Raw genomic sequence first — 6,466 nt, 5'->3', positions numbered from 1 at the left:
TGTTCCCTTGTTCTGTTCACACAACTGTCTGTTGGTTCTTCATGAGCATAATTAAGTGTTCCAGAATACTTATTCTCCACAATGCCATCCCTAGCTTGTCATGCTCTACATAATTGAAAACCTTTGCATAGTCAATAAAGCTCAGGTAAACATCTTTCTGTTTTTTTTCTGCCTTCACCAAGATCCATCTGATGTCAGGAAAGGTAATGCCTTGTTTCACATCCTTGTCTGTATATGGTCTGAACCTCTGTCAGTGTACTATTGCAGACATTTTTTAATTACCTTTAACAAAATTTTACTTGCGTGAAATATTAACGATATATTCCAATTATTTCCATATTCCATTAGGTCACCTCTCTTTGTAATGGACAGAAATATGGTAGATCTCTACCAGTCAGTTGTCCAGGTGGCTGTTTTCCAAATATTTTGTCTAGTTGAATGAGTGCCTCCAGTGATGCATCAGTTTGTAGAAACATTGCAATTTGTATTCCATCAATTCCTGGAGCCTTATTCTTTGCCAATACCTCCAGTGTATCTTGGACTTTCTTCAGTATCATTGGCTCTTGATCATATGCTATCTCTTAGAATGGTTGAACATCAGTCATTTCTTTTTGGTACAGTGACTATATTCCTTCTAATTTCTTTCGTTGCTTTTTTCATCCAATATTTTTCCCATAGAATCCTTCAATATTGCAAGTTGAGGCTTGAATTTTTTTTCACTACCCTCAGTGGAGCATACAGGGGACAAAATTATTATGAAAACTTCTTAGACATTGCCAAACACCTTGAGAAAATGAGTTGCTGGGCCTGAGGTTTCAGGGGTCACCATGGTCAGTTGGCATAACAAAGATATAATGTTCTATACCTGCTTTGGTGAATAGTGACTGGGATCTTACAACCTCATGAACAGCCATCTAAGGTGCAACTATTGGTCTCTCCATGTGCAGAAGAAAGAAGAGTGATGAAAATTGAAGATGCTTGGAATTAGTCCAGTAGCCTGATTGAAGATGTGAACATCAGTCTCCATGTTTCTGAGACAGAAGAACCAGATGGTACCCAGCTAAGACTGGGCTTATTGGTCAGAGAGAGACTGGAAGAACCTGAGTCTGTGGCCATAGGCTGCCCCTCACCCTGGAATGGAACTCACCCTCGGCCCAATTTTCAACCAAGCAGTGTATTGATATATATTGTTGTTAGTACTGTCAAGTTGGTTCTGACCCATAGCGACCCTGTGTAGGGTTTCCAAGGAGTAGCTGGTGAGCTCGAACTGCCAACCTTGCCGTTCAAACTGCTTTGCAGTCTGGTGCTTTAACCCACAGTGCCACGCCAGGACTCTTTATTGATATATAGGAGTATAATAATAATATGCTAATCATGGAACTCTCAACCATTCAGGATCAAAAGGGCAACATTTACCTTGGGACAAGGTTCAGAGGGGTTGGGAAAGGAGGGTGGAGACACAGGACAGAAGTGGAGTAACTGTGGTTACATAAAAGAAATATTCATCATTTAGGTGAAATTATGTATCATTTCTTAGATGTATGATGATCTACTCTACAAACTTTAATACACAATAAGAAGTTTTTTTAAAAAAATTTTTTAAATTACAGTGCTGGGGATACTATACTGTTTTTTTGTTGTTTTTGTTAAGTTCCGTCAAGTCCGTTCTGACTCATACATAGTGAACCCTACATATGGTTTCTGAGGAGTGGCTGGTGAGTTTGGACCACCGATCTTGCAGTTCACACTGACCTTGCAGTCCAGTGCTTTATTCCACAGCACCACACCAGGACTCCCATTTGTTGTTAGCTATGTAATTTAACTATGCTATTAGTACATTGTTGTTATTAAGTACCATTGTGTCAGTTCTGACTCATAGTGACCCTGTGTAGGTTTTTCAAGGAGCAGCTGGTGGATTTGAACTGCCAACATTGTGATTTGAAGTCCAGTACTGATCCTGCAGCACCACACCATTATAAATAAAAAATAAAAAGCTAAAGAATTAGGATAAACATGCTATGAGGAGGGACCAGTCTCTTGAAAAACGACATCATGGTTGGCAAAGTAGAGGGTCAGTGAAAAAGAGGAAGACCCCCAACAAGATGGATTGACACAGTAGTTGCAACAGTGGGCTTAGGATGGTGCAGGACTGAGCAATGTTTCATTCTTTTGTGCATAGTGCAGGTAGACACAACTGCACATAACAACAAAAAGAATTGTAGAGTGGGAGAATTTTGATAGCTTTCCAGTTCCTTTTTATGTTTTAAATTTGTGCTCTTAAGAAATTGACCAAATCACTCTAGCACTTCTGACTCAGAGTGACATAGTAGGACAGAGTTCCCACTGCCCCATAGGTTTTCCATACTGTCACAGCTTTCTCCCGTGGCGCTAGTGCTGGGTTTGAATTTTTTTTTTCAACCTTTTGGTTAACAGGTAAACACTTCATCACTGTGCCATCAGGGGATCCTCGAAGAGAATGACAATACCCTTAATTATAATGATCATACCAGCTTGACATCTAGGTTATCTGAGGTGTTTTTTTTTTTAATCTCAGGCATCCCGTGCCCTCCCTGCCCCCCACCACACCTAGCTTACTTTTCACAGATAATTTCAGAGAAAGCTGAAGTTTAAATTTAGTGTCTTCTCATGAGTTGTATATTAAAAAATTACTCATTGACATAGGGTTGTAGCTTCTGTCATTAAAAAAAAAAAAAAAATTCATACCCAGTTTATTGTTTTAAACAAATTCTGGGGACATTTGTGGTAATTTTTCATATTCATCCATTTGTAGCATGCATATCAGCATGTCAAATACCCTTACTTAGAGATTGAAGATATTCTACATATGAATGGCTTATTTATACAAAAACAACCTAAAAATATTCATAGCATAAATAAAGGCATATAAAGGTCTGCAACAAGGAAAGGAATCTCTCAGTCCTAGCTGTACACAAGAAATCCTTATGCAGCTGTTTAAAATTATAAAACCTTGGACATCATCCCAGAACTGGATCTCTTGGGGGTGAAATCTGAATATCTGTATTTAGTGAAGCAAAAACAAATTCCCAGATAATTGTGAAAGGCAGCTAGATTGAGAATTGTTTTATTTTGAAGTCACATTTGCTATGTGATTGATTTTATTACTAAATTTATTGTTCGTGCTCTTCACCTAGGAGTGTAGGTTGAGGGTTTATTGCCTACCTAAAGTTTTATCTGCTAGGCACTGGTTTTGTAATGAATTTAAATGACTTTTAATGGGTGGGGATTTCAGATTAGCTGCATAAATGGGGAGGGAGATTAGGGATACTGGAAAATTGTCTTAATAAGACTTGACTTCTTAGGTTACTTGTGTAATAGGTCTTAACCTCACGGAGACATTTTTTTAAATGTAAAAGACATAATGTTTATGGAAGTACTTGCTAAACCATAATACTCATATTAATGTTAGTAATTTAAATATTGATGAGATTGCATCGGTTTTTACTTCTCACGTAGATAGCGGTTGGAAGATTCCTAGGCTTTATGCCACTGGTACCTGTGTGCGCAATGGTCACTTGGCATGTTTATTTAAATGTCAACTAATTAATAAAGTCTGACTTCTGGTATGGCCCCGTAGGATAAACACTTGATCACAAGGTCGATTTGAACAGCAAGTGTGGTGGTTCAAACTCATCAGCTGCTCCTCATCAGCTGCTACCCTATACAGGGTTGAAATGGGTCAGAACCCACTCCACGGAATTTAACAACAAGAAAAAATAATTTTGGAAAGCCTTAATAATTTCACACAAATAAAATTATTAACAACTATAAAAAAATGTTAAAACAGCTTATTATTTCCTGTGTTAGACTTAAATCTGTGTCATTCAGTATAATTGGACTAAATTGTTCTAACCTATTTAAAAGTGGATTCTAATGTGGCATTGGCAAATGCACTGGAAGTAAGCCCATCCTATTACAGATTAGAAAAATAGCCCAGAGGTTCAAGATGGGTTTAAACAAGGACATATGGAACAAGGTAAGATTAGCAATGAACTGCTAACCACACGGTCAGCTGTTCAAGTCTACCAGCTGTTTTAGGAAACCTTATATAGGGTTGCAGTTAATTGGAACTGGCTCGACAGCACTTAACAACAATGGAACAAGGTATATCATTGCTAATGTCAAATGGATCTTGACTGAACACAGAGAATACCACAAAGATGTTTTCCTGTGCTTTATTTACTGACTATGCAAAGGCTTTCAACTGCTCATGAGGACCTGAACAAAGACCAAGAAGCAATTATTCAAACAGAACAAGGGGACAATGAATGGTACAAGGGGACAATGAATGGTTCAAGGTCATGAAAGGTGTGTGCCCCAGGGTTATATTTTTTTCACCATACTTATTCAATCTGTGTGCTGAACAAATAATTTGAGAACCTGGATTATATAAAGATTGGTGTGACATCAGGATTGGCATTATTAATAACCTGTAATATGCAGATGGTAACAACCTTGCTTGCTGAAAGTGAAGAGAATTTAAGATGCTTATAAAGATCTAAGACCACAGCCTCAAACGAAAGTCCTCACCACTAGACTAAAACAACATTTTGATAAGTGGAGAAAAGATAGAAGTTGTCAAAGACTTCATTTTGTTTGGATCCACTGTCAACACCCATGGAAGCAGTAATCAAGTCAGACATTGTATTATTGCATTGGGCAACTCTGCACAAGACTTCGTCAAAGTGGTAAGTTTAAAGGACTAACGTGCACCTGACCCCAAGCCATGATATTTTCAGTAGCCTCATATACATATGAAAGTTGGACATTGAATATGGAAGACTATAATAGAAGAGTTGATACTTTTGAGTTACGGTTTTGGAAAAAAATATTAAAGGTACCATCCAGAAGAGCAAATAAACCTGTGTTGGAAAAAGTACAGCCAGAATGTTCCTTAGAAGCTAGAATGGTGAGAAGTCATCTTGTATACTTTGGACATATTCTCAGGAGGGACTAGTCCCTGGAGAAGGACACCATGCTTGGTAAAGTTAGAGGGTCATTGAAAAGAGAAGGCCCTCAACGAGAAGGGTTGACCTGTTGGCAGCAGCAATAGACTCAGAAGTGTAACAACAGTTGTGAGGATCGCACCAGAGGTGTTGGCGCAGAGTGGGGCTTTCTCTACTTGACAGCACTGCACTTAACAACAGTGTCTTTTAATTTTGTGTAAACTTTTGAAATAGTATAGTTTTCTATTTTCTTGAATTTCCCTAACACCAAGTTTGTTACCTTACTGTTTTGTTTTTTAACATAAAGTGAATAAAACTAGTTTTTGGAATTAAAAAAAACAAACATATAGGCAGACACGTACATATATTATGTTCGTAAAGATGTTTTGTAATTTGGGGATATTACTAAGATTATTATTAACTTGACTAGCTGGCTTTGGTTGAACTGCCAGCAATGTAATGTGCTTATTTCTATAGAGTATAAATGTGGCTAGGGCAATGATGTGAAAAGTTAACTCTGATCTATATAGCAGAGGTTGAGAATCCACTTAATTGATTCTGTAGAGTTTTGTGTATACTTAACTCTGAATATCTAATTTTTTTTTTTAAGTCAACATTTTGAAGACTCACTAAAACTGCTTTTTTTCCTCTTAAATTTTAGGCCCACCCAAAATACTTGAGTTGTATTGCAATCAGCTGCTTTTTCTTAGCTGCCAAGACTGTTGAGGAGGATGAGGTAATATTTTTCTTTAGTTATGTCAATTTTTAAAAAGTTTCTCTTTCTCAACTTGCTTTTATGTTCATTGAAACGAAAACTGAAAATGAGTTTGTTCTATTCTGTTTTCTCCCTCTCATCATCCCTATGCGTAGAGAATTCCAATTCTGAAGGTGTTAGCAAGAGACAGTTTCTGTGGATGTTCTTCATCTGAAATTCTGAGAATGGAGAGAATTATTCTTGATAAATTGAATTGGGATCTTCACACAGCCACACCATTGGATTTTCTCCACATTGTAAATATACCTGTCTTTAAATTTCTTATATGACTTTAGTCATGTTTCATTTACTCAAAAGTAGATTGCTCGCTTATTTGTTGTAGCTTGCTATTTAGTAAAAGGAAAATTACAGAAACCGCTGAGGTATCGTTCAGTTAATTTTAACTCATAGTCAAGGAAAATTGAAGTTAGGGTATGTGTCACATCATTGAATCGTAAACTTAGAAACTGAGTAATACTGAAGGCTTTATCAATTTCTGTACATCATTTACCGTGACATTTAAGTATTCTTACTAAATGTATTTGACTAAAATGGTATTCTATGGTTTTTTAGTTCCATGCCATTGCAGTGTCAAACAGGCCTCAGTTATTCTTCAGTTTGCCCAAACTGAGCCCATCTCAACATCTGGCAGTCCTTACCAAGCAACTCCTCCACTGTATGGCCTGCAACCAACTTCTGCAATTCAAAGGGTCCATGCTTGCTTTGG

General features: G+C 37.3%; 1 protein-coding gene across 1 annotated transcript in view; it reads left to right on the top strand.

Moving 5' to 3' along the window:
- CCNI (cyclin I) overlaps window positions 1-6,466 on the top strand; it is a 30,324-nt gene that overhangs the window by 17,720 nt on the left and 6,138 nt on the right. The window lies entirely within an intron of this gene.

This window comes from Chrysochloris asiatica, unplaced genomic scaffold, assembly GCF_000296735.1.
Source record: "Chrysochloris asiatica unplaced genomic scaffold, ChrAsi1.0 scaffold00169, whole genome shotgun sequence".
Classification (NCBI taxonomy): Eukaryota; Metazoa; Chordata; class Mammalia; order Afrosoricida; family Chrysochloridae; genus Chrysochloris; species Chrysochloris asiatica.
This window is presented reverse-complemented; position numbering and strand designations above follow the sequence as displayed.